Source organism: Muntiacus reevesi, chromosome 10, assembly GCF_963930625.1.
Source record: "Muntiacus reevesi chromosome 10, mMunRee1.1, whole genome shotgun sequence".
Taxonomy (NCBI): domain Eukaryota; kingdom Metazoa; phylum Chordata; class Mammalia; order Artiodactyla; family Cervidae; genus Muntiacus; species Muntiacus reevesi.
In genome coordinates this window covers 21,510,291-21,522,814 of record NC_089258.1, presented here as the reverse complement: position 1 = coordinate 21,522,814, position 12,524 = coordinate 21,510,291, and the positions used below count along the sequence as shown (strand labels likewise).

Sequence of the window (12,524 nt, the reverse complement as noted above, 5' to 3'; positions counted from 1 at the left end):
TACAAGATGTCTGAGACTCACTTTGTGCTTTTTCTTCCCGATATCTATCAACCAGTTCTTTTAGCTCTTTTTATCAGACAGTGGAGTTTAGATACCAAAATCTGGTGCTGTGTGTCCTTATTGCCACTGAGATGCCCTTGCTGTCATTGGACAGACTTGGGAAATATTAGTTTTGGTTTTGTGTTGCTAGTTCCAGTTCACATTTAACTTCATAGGGTTTTTACTTTGAATTTATCTTCTTTAATGTTAAAAATTTGCATTCTTATCAACTTTAATTACTTTCCTTTATCCTAGAATATAAGCATGGTAGTTCAAAAACGTTTTAACATTAGAATGATTGTAGGTTTCTATTCCCTTTGTTTTAAAAATGTTTACATTCTGAATTATAGAATTATTTGAAATAACATTTTCTCTCTGATTTTGTAATCAATTTGATTATTAGTTTGGCTTATTTGAATGAAATCCCTAACATTTAAGGATTGCTTCAATGATTTTCTAAATGTATTTTGTTTCAGTGTGTGAAACATTTATATAGTTCCAGAGTCAAAGCTGCATTGTAAAGGTGTGTTCATATTCTCCTTTCTTTTCCTATCTCTAAACTGTTCTCCTCCTGCTCCATTTTTATTTCTGGTTTATTTTTCTACTTATTTTTGCAACATAAGGAAACATTTTCTTTACCTGCTTTTCTTAAAAAGAAGTTTGTGTCTGCTTTTGTTTCCAAAAAGCTTGTATCCACTGTTGTTTCTTCCTTTTTCCTTAATATATTCTGGAAATCATATTCACTTCTGTGTTCTTGGTATGTACTCTTTTGTGCTGGTAGTTCATTTCCTAAGTAGATATATAGTGTTTATATTCTGCCACTGTTAAAAAATTATTGCAGTGAATAACCTTGTTCGATACATTGTTTTGAATTTGATCAGATACAGTTTCAAGATAGTGAGATTGTTGGGTAAGAGGTAAATATGTCTGTATTATAATTTGTTAGTGTCAGAAATTACCTGTTTTTTTTTTTTTTTTTTTTTTTTAGAAATTACCTGTTTTTTTTTTTTTAAAGGCAACTCTAATTGTATCACCGTTTACATAAAACTCTGAGTGGCTTCCCCTTTAAGGACAGAGCTCCATAGCAGGCCTCAGGGTGTGCATGATTTTTATCCTCTGGGGCCTTGCGCTCACCTAACTGCCTCTTCCTTTGCTGCAGACATGCAGGTGCTTCTCGTATCTCCAGTGCCCGTCATCATCTCCGCCACTAGGAAGCATGGCACTTGTTCTTTCCCACTTCCTGGAATGCTTTTCTGTCCAAATTTCAGTTCTTAGTCTGTCTTTCTTGTCTCAAGCATCACTTTTTGATGAAAGTGTTTGTAAATTTTCTAATAAAGGTAGAGAATCTCCATATAGCCATCACTTGGCTTACAGTAACCATCAATGTTCTGAAGGTTTTGAAGTTTTTTCTTGATTTTCTTCAAGTCAAGTCCTTATATTAGAGACATTGCTGTCCTTCCAAGTGGTTATCAAAATTACAGGGTTGCTTTTATTCACATGATTTAAGGAGCTTTTGTTTTCTCAAAAAGGCACTTCAGGAGAGCAGAGATTCTTAATTGTTTTTGTCCATAAATACTTTTCTGGTCCTTAGCTCAGTTCTTGGTTTCTGAGGGCTCACATCCTCTGGACCCTAGCTAGCATGATCCAAAGGCAGATTGAGGCTATGTGGTTAAATGTGTGGTTTTCTGTCTAGGGGTCTGTCAGACAGTCTTATTCAGAGATCTCAGTTAATATAGTGTAGGAGCTGGCAATAAAGCTTGTTGATAAGGCTGCCTGTGTGCCTCATGCTAGAGTTGTAGTCCATAGGACAGGAATTTGAGAAAGAAAGGTGGAAGTGCCTTGGGGCAGAAAACAGACTGGAAGCCACAGCAAGACAGATGGAAAGCTGTGTCAGTTGTGTTGCCTCTCACCTTGGTTGAGTGGGCATCCAGAAAGAGCTGGGCCTTTGTCTTGGAGCTGACCACACACACTTGGCCCAGGGGACAGAGACTCAGAGAGCCTGGGGGAAGGTAGAGTAGCTGTTGCGGCCTCGCACCAGTGAGGCAGATGGGGAGTTAGTGACCGCAGGTGTCCTACCAGACGTGCCCTCCGCCTGCCGCACGGTAGTCTCTGTGGCCCACCCAGTCCTGAAACAAATACAAGGGAAACCCTGGGAATGCAGTTTAGCCTGGCCAAGTTAAAACATTACACAGCAAAATGATGAGCTCAGGGTTTTAAATTCCCAGTGAGGGTTCCACATAAGGGACCTGAAAGTTTCTGTGCCTGCCCTAAAACTGCAAATTGAATTCCCTGTTAGTAGGTGAGAACTTTGGTTAGGAGTGGGATCCTGAAAATTGGATTAGAGACATATGGTCAGTTTCTGATTTAGCTGGAGATCTTGGACACCTAAATTCTGTTGGGCTACCTTTGCTAGTAGAAACAGCCTTTCCATCCTCTGTCTGAACTTAATCTTTGTTTGCCTGAAAAACCTGCATTTGGCTTCCCCTAGGATCCTCCCAGAAGGCCCCAAAGGATGAGGTGCAGAATGTGATTCATGAAGAGGTAGACTTACCCTCCAAAAGAGTTTGCCTGGGGAGTAATGGTGGGAATGGATGGTAAGGGTGTGAGATGATGATGGAGGGAATATAAAGTTGGGTTAGGCCAAATTTATTGATGTGGACCATACACTGAACCGGGATCTGTAAATGCTGTGGTGACAGTTGCATCCTATGCTGGAAGGTATGTTAAATGGGTTTTTTAATTTAGAATTAATCATTGAGTTATGATTGGTAAGTTTTGGTTACTCTATTTTTGTATAATCTTAAAAAGTTTTTCTTTAAATGGACTCAGTTCAATTCTGTCGCTCAGTTGTGTCTGACTCTTTGCGACTTCATGGACTGCAGCGTGCCAGGCCTCCTTGTCCATCACTAACTCCCGGAGTTTACTCAAACTCATGTCCATTGAGTTGGTGATGCCATCCAGCCATCTCACCCTCTGTCGTCCCCTTCTCCTCTCTCCTTCAACCTTTCCCAGCATCAGGGTCTTTTCAAATGAGACGGTTCTTCACATCAGGTGGCCAAAGTATCAGGAGTTTCACTTTCAACATCAGTCCTTCCAATGAACACCCAGGACTGATCTCCTTTAGGATGGACTGGTTGACTCTCCTTGCAGTCCAAGGGATTCTCAAGAGTCTTCTCCAACATCACAGTTTAAAAGTATCAATTCTTGGGCACTTAGCTTTCTTTATAGTCCAACTCTCACATCCATACATGACTACTGGAAAAACCATAACTTTGACTAGATGGACCTTTGTTGGCAAAGTAATGTCTCTGCTTTTTAATATGCTATCTAGGTTGGTCATAACTTTTCTTCCAAGGAGTAAGCGTCTTTTAATTTCATGGCTGCAATCACCATCTGCAGTGATTTTGGAGCCCAGAAAAATAAAGTCTGACACTGTTTCTCTATCCGTTGGCCATGAAGTGATGGGACTGGATGCCATGATCTTTGTTTTCTCAATGTTGAGCTTTAAGCGAACTTTTTCACTCTCCTCTTTCACTTTCATCAAGAGACTCTTTAGTTCTTCTTCACTTTCTCCCATAAGGGTGGTGTCATCTGCATATCTGAGGTTATTGATATTTCTTCCGGCAATTTTGATTCCAGCTTGTGCTTCCTCCAGCCCAGCGTTTCTCATGGTGTATTCTGCATAGAAGTTAAATAAGCATGGTGACAATATACAGCCTTGATGTACTCCTTTTCATATTTGGAGCCAGTCTGTTGTTCCATGTCCAGTTCTAACTGTTGCTTCCTGACCTGCATACAGATTTTTCAAGAGTTAGGTCAGGTGGTCTGGTATTTCCATCTCTTTAAGAATTTTCCAGTTTGTTGTGATCCACACAGTCAAAGACTTTGGCATAGTCAGTAAAGCAGAAATAGATGTTTTTCTGGAACTCTCTTGCTTTTTTGGTGATCCAGCAGATGTTGGCATTTGATCCCTGGTTCTTCTGCCTTTTTTAAAACCAGCTTGAACATCTGGAAGTTCACGCCCTACTGTTGAAGTCTGGCTTGGAGAATTTTGAGCATTACTTTACTTGCGTGTGAGATGAGTGCAATTGTGTGGTAGTTTGAGCATTCCTTGGGATTGCCTTTGTTAAGGATTGGAATGAAAACTGACCTTTTCCAGTCCTGTGACCTCTACTGAGTTTTCCAAATTTGCTGGCATATTGAGTGCAGCACTTTCACAGCGTCATCTTTTAGGATTTGAAATAGGTCAACTGGAATTCCATCACCTCCGCTAGCTTTGTTCATAGTGATGCTTCCTAAGGCCCACTTGACTTCACATTCCAGGATGTCTGACTCTAGGTGAGTGATCACACCATTGTGATTCTCTGGATCGTGAAGATCTTTTTTGTACAGTTCTTCTGTGTATTCTTGCCACCTCTTCTTAATATCTTCTGCCTCTGTCAGGTCCATACCATTTCTATCCTTTTTTTTTTTTTTTTTTTTTTAAAGCCCTTCCGCATTTCTGTCCTTTAATGAGCCCATCTTGGCATGAAATGTTCCCTTGGTATCTCTTATTTTCTTGAAGAGATCGCTAGTCTTTCCCATTCTATTGTTTTCCTCTATTTCTTTGCACTGATCATTGAGGAAGGCTTTCTTATCTCTCCTTGCTATTCTTTGGAACTCTGCATTCAATTGGCTATATCTTTCCTCTTCTCCTTTGGTTTTTACTTCTTTTCACAGCTATTTGTAAACCCTCCTGAGACAGCCATTTTGCTTTTTTGCATTTCTTTTCCTTGGGGATGGTCTTGATCCCTGCCTCCTGTACAGTGTCACAAATCTCGGTCCATAGTTCATCAGGCACTCTATCAGATCTAATCTCCTGAATCTATTAAATGGACTCAGTAAAAGATAAAAGCGATCTTATGTGCTTTCTCTTCATAATTACACTTCACCACAAGTTTTAGTCCATAGAGTAGTGTTCCCCTAAAATGCATATCCTTTAAATAAATAATTTACATAACTGTGGGACGATAATTTGGTAGAATCTTTTTGGAAAGTGGCATCACTGAAGAAACATAAGTTGCCTATACTCTGTGTTTATTTTATTTTTTAATTGTAGTATAGTTGCTTTACAGTTGTGTTTCTGCTATACAAAAGCAGGCATCAGCTGTAAGTATGCATATATCCGCTCTCTCGAGCCTCCCTCCCATCCCCTGCATCCCACGCTAGGTCCTCCCGGAGCACCGCCAGCCTCTGAGTAGCTAGCTATTTTACAGACGGCAGTGTGTACACGCCAGCGCTGCTCTCTCAGTTCGCCCCCCGGCCCGAAAGCCATCCTCTACATCTGCATCTTTGTTCCTGTTGTGCAGTTTGGTTCCTCAGTACCATTTTTCTAGATTCCATATATATTCCATGTATACACGCTATTTGTTTTTCTCTTTCTGACTTCCCTCTGCTGTATGACAGATTCTAGGTTCATCCACGTCATTACAAATGACCTAATTTTGTTCCTTTTTATGGTACTGAGCAGTATTCCATTGTATATATGCACCACATCTTCATCCATTCATCTGTCAACGGACATCTCAATTGCTTCCGTATCCTAGCTGTTGTAAATGGTGCTGCTGTGAACATTGGGGTGCATATGTCCTTTTGAATTATGATTTTCTCAGGGAGGATGCCCAGTAGTGGGCTTGGTGAGTCATATATGGTAGTTTTGAGAGTAGCATTGATGTCTTTGCTCAAATGAATACTGAGGTGAAGGTAAGATTCGGGAGAGAGGGAGGGAGAAAAAGAGGAAGAAATTAGTTTTTCCTTTGACTCTTATCACCCTCAGCATCACCTTTGGGCTTCCCAGCTGGCTCTGTGATAAAAGAATCTTCCTACTAATGTGGGAGACTCAGGAAAAACTGGTTCGATCCCTGGGTCAGGAAGATCCTCTGGAGGAGGAAATGGCAACCCCCTCTGATATTCTTGCCTGGTGGACTGCAGTCCATGGGGTCACAAGGAGGCGGACATGACTGAGCACACACGGATGGTACTTTTATTCTTAGTTATTTAAGGAACCTCCACACTGTTCTCCATAGTGGTTGTATCTGATTGATAGTAAGTAGCCAATTCCCCTTTTGGTTTAAGGACAGTTGACTCCTCAGAGTCTTGCTTTTCTTTTTCTTTTTCAGTGAAATATACTGAACGTACAGAAGTCATTACAAATCTGTGGTTTGTGACACTACCCGTGCACCTGCTACTCATTTTTGTCATTCATTTCATTCACAAGGTCACGTATAGTTGTACTTTGTTTATGCATGTAATGATTTACTCATGTATTATCCATGGCTGTTGATTTCTCCTGCTGATAAATATTAGGTTGTTCCCACTTTGACTGTTCAGTTCCCTCCAAGGACAAGACAGGAAGTTGGGATTAGGTTTTGCAGTATTGGGAGAAATACTGGGGAGAGAGTGAACAGCCCTTTACAGGTCTAATGCATGTGGAGGAGGAAGAAATTGAAGAGAATGTCTGGTAACTTAGGACTTAAGTGCTGTTCTAAGAAAGTTTTGGAAGGCCAGTGACATGTCCTCTAGCCAGAGTTGGGACCAGAGGATTCCCTTGTCCTCCTAAAATGGGCCTCCTTTAACATCCTGCCTATGGCCAGTCATTGGCTAGAACAACCTGTGGGAAGTACTGGTCTGGGGGAAGGGCCATGATGGATTTAGACCTGAGCAGCTCCCCATATTAGGTGATCCAGGAGGCTTATTTCACGAGTGTCACGGGGCTCGTGTAAGTGGATGTGCTGTAAACATTCTTGGTTGCTTTTCTGTTGGGTAGACTGAGGAGTAGAATTTTTGGGTCTTTCATGCCTATGTTCAGTATTAGATAATGCCACATCCAGTGTGGGTATACCCATCAGTTTCTTTTCTGGTGAGTGCATTCTCGTGACTCCACATCCTCACCAGTATTCAGTTTAAATCTTTTCCGAGAGCGTGCGGCAGTGTTTTTGCTTTTAGTTTCTGCCTCCACAGTTAAGTAGTCATGTGATTTGTCTGGGCCAGTGAAGTGTGAGCTGGAGAGACTTGTCACACAGGCCTTAAGAGCAGTGGTGAGATTTGCCACATTCCCTTCCTTCTGCCAGTGCTCATGTTTACAGGTGGAGTGTCTTGCGGCGCAGGTCTTCATGAGTCTAGAGCAAATGGAGAGCTGAGGGCGGGGTGGGGAGGGCAAGAGTGGAGAAAAGAGGGAGAAGGCAGGAAGTGGGAATTTCTTTGGTCTTAAGCAACTAAGATTTTGAGAGTTGTTTGTAATCATAGCATACTCATTAACCTAGTCTGCCAGATAAACTTTTTTCTTATTTCCAAATACACCTTTATTTTTAAGGGCAGCTTTAGGTTCACAGCAATACTGAGTAGAAAGTACAGAGTTCCCTGTGCCCCCTGATCCCACGCAAGCTCTCCTCTTCTATTAGCAATATCCTGTACCAGATTGTACATTTGTTAGAGTGGATGAAGCTATGTTGATGTCATTGTCATCCAAGGTCACATAGGGTTCACTCTTCTTTTTAAAAAAATATTTGTTTATATGGCTGTGGCATGCAGGATCTTCCATTTTCAGTGATGCGTGCGTGATCTTTAGTTGTGTCATGGTAACTCTTAGTTGTGGCATGTGGGATCTATTACTCGTTCCCTGACTAGGAACCAAACCTGGGCCGCGTGTGTTGGCAATATGGAGTATTAGTCACTGGCCCACCAGGGTTCACTCTTTTTATATAGTCTGTGAGCCTTCACGTTTGTAATGTGTATCCACCATTATAGTTACATACAGAATAGTTTCTTTGCTCTAAGAATCTTCTGTATTCTATGTGCTTTTCTCTGATTTCTGTTTTGATTCCTTTGTGGTCAGAATACTATATAATTAAAAGCTTATGACATTTTTTGGAGCTTGCTTTATGGCCTAACAATCTGATCAGGTTTTTTTTTTTTTCCCCCCATATGATTGGGCTAAGTGGCTTTATTAGAGAAAGCCAAGATTACAGAGGGCTTGAGAGTCTGCATTGGGGCCCTTCTTGCCCAACGTGGGCACAGCACTGACAAAGTGCTGGTTCCGCTGCGTAGGCTTCTTGGCCCAGACTGTCTTGTTTTTCTCTTGTCTGGCCACCTTGGGAGTCTGACCCTTACTTTCCCAGCAGGGGCCAGGAAACCATGGACCAAGCGTGAGGCTGGCTGCTTCCAGATGCTCAGAACCTCTAACCCACACTGGCCCAGGCTAGCCTCGTCCTCTCGGGGCGTGCCTGCCAGGAGCAGGACTTGATCCTTTGGAGCAGCGCTCTCCAGCGAGACTGCAGGAGCCTTGATCTCGGCGACTGTCTCCTGGCTGCTCACCTGGAGTGTGTAGCTCCTGCACGCCCACAAAGAGCTGCTTGTTGGTGACTAGATCGTGGACACTGCTGCTGCTACCACAGATGCGGAGGAGAGAAGGAGGAAGGAGGAGTGCGGGCGAGCACGCCCTTTCTGCCTGCTGTGTGCCACGTCACTGCTCTGATCAGTGTTTGTAAACGACCTGTGTGTGCTTGGAAAGAATGTGCTTGTACATTTGTTGGATGCAGTGCTTTATATTTGTTAGTTCAGCTTTGCTAATTGTGTTAGATTCTTCTTGTCCTTTTTTCCCTTCGATTTGCTGGTTGTATTGGTTACCAAGAGAAATGTATTGGTATGCTTATTTTGCATTTGTCTGTTTCTCCTTAATGATAATTTTTGCTTTATCTATTTTGTGGTTATGTTACTAGGTGCAGACAGGTTTAGCATTTTATATTTTCCTCACCATTGAGTCTTAAAATAATGTGTCCTTTAAGGCAAAAGTAATATTAGAGGTAAAGTTCGATTAGCTTAGTATTAATGTAATTGCATTATCTTTTCTCTGATTAGTAGGTATAGTGTGTGCCTTTTAATTTTTTTTAACTTGTTTTTGCAGTCTTTCTGCATACTTTCTATGGATTTTTTCTGTTGTCAGCATTACATAGCTGGGATTTGAAAAATCTCGTCTGACAGCATTTCATGTAACTGGAGTGTGTGCTCTATTGATATTTAACAAAATGACTGACATAGTTGGGTTTAAATATGTTTTTGTGTTTTCTGCTTTTTGTATCTGTTTTATGTGTCTTTTCCTCATTTCTTTGGTTGTCTTTTTTTTTTTTAAACCTCAAGGTTACTTAAAACATGCATCTTTGACTTGTCAAAATCTAACATTTGGTTATTTTCCCCTCTTTGTGGATGCCTAAACTCCACCTATTTTCACTTAATGTAGCTCAGTTGGTGCTATTTTAACTCTGTATATTTTATCTTATACGTTATTATTATTTTTAAAGCACGCTTACTTGACCCTGTCAGATCTCGGTTGCGGCACGTGGGGTCTGCTGCAGCAGGTGGGCTCTTGGTATCTGCGTGTGGACTTCCCTCCCGTTGTGGCGTGCAGCCTCACTAGCTTCAGCGAGTGGTCTTTCTTGTCCCATGGCACGTGGGATCTTAGTTCAGTGACCAGGGATCAACACATGTCCCCTGCATTGGAGGGCAAAGTCCTGACCGCTGGACCTCCAGGGAGTCCCCTGTTGCTGCTGCTAAGTCACGTCAGTCGTGTCCAACTCTGTGCGATCCCATAGATGGCAGCCCACCAGGCTCTCCCGTCCCTGGGATTCTCCAGGCAAGAACACTGGAGTGGGTTGCCATTTCCATCTCCAGTGCATGAAAGTGAAAAGTGAAAGGGAAGTCGCTCAGTCGTGTCTGACTGTTCGCGACCCCGTGGACTGCAGCCTACCAGGCTCCTCCGTCCATGGGATTTTCCAGGCAAGAGTGCTGGAGTGGGCTGCCACTGCCTTCTCTGAGGGGGTCCCCTAGTACTAGCCATTTAACTTAACCCTTCTCATCGCTCTTCATTCCTTGCTGTAGTTCCAGTCAGTCCAGTTCCAGTTTCATTTTCCTTCTGCCTGAAGAACACTTTGTTTCTCCCCTGTTGTGTGACTCCTAATAGTGAATTCTATGAGTTTGTGTTAGTCTAAAAATATCTCAAATTGATTTTTCCTTTTGAAGGATATTTTTTATGTGTAGAGTTTTAACTTGTCGGTTTTCTTCTAAGGTGTTGAAAGAAGTTAACTGAATTACATTTTCAGCTTTCATTTTTTTTCTTAAGTAAACTGTCAGTTTAGTATTTGCTCTCATGGATAGAATCTTTTTTATTTCATGCTTTTTATCTATTTGGTCTTTTGTTTTGAACAGTTTTTATGATTTTTTAATTTATATTTTGTGTGTTTATATTTTGTGTTTTTTATATTTATATTTTGTATTTTATATATTTTTTAATTTATATTTTGTGTTTACAGGTCTTACTGAATCTACGGTAATGCTTTTTATTCTTTTGCGAAGTTTGCAGTCATTGTCTTTTAATGTATTTCTGTTGCCCTGTCTCCCAACCCTCCACACCATTAAAACACTTGTGAGAATTTCCTGGTGTTTTACCCTTTGCATGCTTCATTCTTGGTATTTCTTCTGATCTCCCTTTGTTCACTAATCTTTAACAAGACTAGCTTACTGATAATCTGTCCATTGAGTTTATCGTGTTTTTTCACTTCTGGAAAATCTGGTTCTGTGGTAGTTTTCTACCAGAGTTTTATATCTTATTTTTAATAACTTTGAATGTGATGGTTGCAGATGGTTTTTCATTTAGTTATTTATTCCTGTAGCCTTCTTCCCATAACTTACTTTAAAGGATAATTTTGTAACTGCAATAGCCAGCAGCCCGGTGGGCCTTGCTTTTTTTGGTTGTTGTTATTTGATGTTTCTGCTGGTTTTTATTTTGTCTCTTTGTGGGCTAACTTATATGGTTGCACATGTAGTAGATTACATTTTTTAAATTGTTTGAGATAATTTGGGCTCTGGGATGGTATTCCTGGAGAGGATCTATGCTTGCTTTGACAGACATATGAGGGATCAGGTGGCTTAGGAGCATCTCAGCTAAGTGTTAAGGTAGAGATGAGTTGCAGCTGGGTCTCTTACCGGTCCCTCAGACCCCGAGAGCAGTCAGGATTCCATCTGACCAGGAGATGGGTTTACTAGCCCCTCCTTCTTTAGGTGGTCCCTGGGTTCTGGCCTTTGGCCCCTCACCTTGCACAGTTGTTAGCCTTTAGCTGCCCCAAACACTTGGCCATTACCCTCAGGGATAAAAGTGGTTGCAAATTTGGGTTTACCTCTCACGGCCCTTCCTCTGGAAGCACCATCTTCGAATTCTTTGATACCTGCAAGCATGTGATTCGGGTATGTGTCAGTGTGTGTGTTCAAGTTTTGGTTGGTGGACATTTTCAGGCATATACAGTTCCTCATTATCTGCAGGGGATTGGTTCTAGTACCCCATGAAGAAAGCCATGGATGCTCAAGTCTCTTCCATAAAATGACATAGTTTTTCCATGTAACCAGTGCACATCCTCCCATATACTTTGCCATTTCTAAATTATTTATAATACCTAATGCAACATAAGTACTGCATAACTGGTTGCAAATGCACCATAAATGCTGTGTAAGTAGTTGCCAGTGCTATGGGGGAACTTTCTGGAATTTTTTTCCCCTTGAATATTTTTGATCTAAGGTAGGTTGAATCTGTGGATGTGGAACTTACAGATACAGAGGGTGAACGGTATAACAGTCAAGAAAATAGTGTAAAAGAACCCGCTTTGTCTCTGTGACACCACTCCAGTGATACCTTCTTAAGTTGGATAACTTCCTGGCTTCTAGTATGCACAAGATGTTCCAGGCTTTTCATGTATTTCCTCCTCCTTACCTGGAATTAACCATTCCTATAAGAAACCCTGGTTCCCAATAGTTTTTGTTAAGGTTGTTCTTTCAGATTTTGTTTTAACATTCTAGCTTTCAGCTGAGTGGTCTAAATTACTAGTCCATCACCAGTGGTGGTAGTCCATCGTTAGCAGGATTGTCTGTTCTTTATAGTGATTGCTGTGTATCCTTCTAAAGACACACCAACGATTTGGAGTTGTTTTCTTGCCAGTGGTTTTAGGCAGGAATGGTTTTGTCATGGGTCTTTTGGCTGTCTGGCGAAACCTATGGATATCTTCTCAGAATGTTTCTGCATACAGTAAGTTAAATACAAGGGAACAAAGGAGAAATAAGCTATATTTAAATAGTTAACTAAAATATGAAAACTTTAGTAATAGTGCTTTTTTATTAATATATTATGTGGCAGATAAGACCTACAGATAAACAATGTTTATATTTTAAGGTACTGAAATGGTAGTTCTTGATGTTTATCAGAGAGTGAATTGAGGTGGTCTTTGACCTTTCACATTTGTTGTTGGTTGTTCAGTCATTCAGTCGTGTCTGATTCTGCGACCCCATGGACTGTAGCATATTGATCCATAAATAATTGACGATAGGGAATACAGGAGAGCATTATAGATCTGTGGATCAGTGCATATAATCCTAACATGCTAGCTACTCAGAGTGAGGCTAAACTT

The 12,524-nt window shown here is 41.2% G+C and overlaps 1 protein-coding gene across 3 annotated transcripts in view; it reads left to right on the top strand.

Moving 5' to 3' along the window:
- The window catches only part of SPIN1 (spindlin 1), a 74,992-nt gene that overhangs the window by 4,988 nt on the left and 57,480 nt on the right, over positions 1-12,524 (top strand). The window contains exon 1 of one of the 3 annotated variants that reach the window (XM_065946707.1): positions 8,422-8,556. The exons of the other annotated variants lie outside the window; for them this stretch is intronic. The gene's annotated coding sequence lies outside the window, so the exon portion shown is untranslated. Of the gene's footprint in view, positions 1-8,421; positions 8,557-12,524 lie in introns of those variants that run through there. 3 annotated transcript variants of the gene reach the window in all.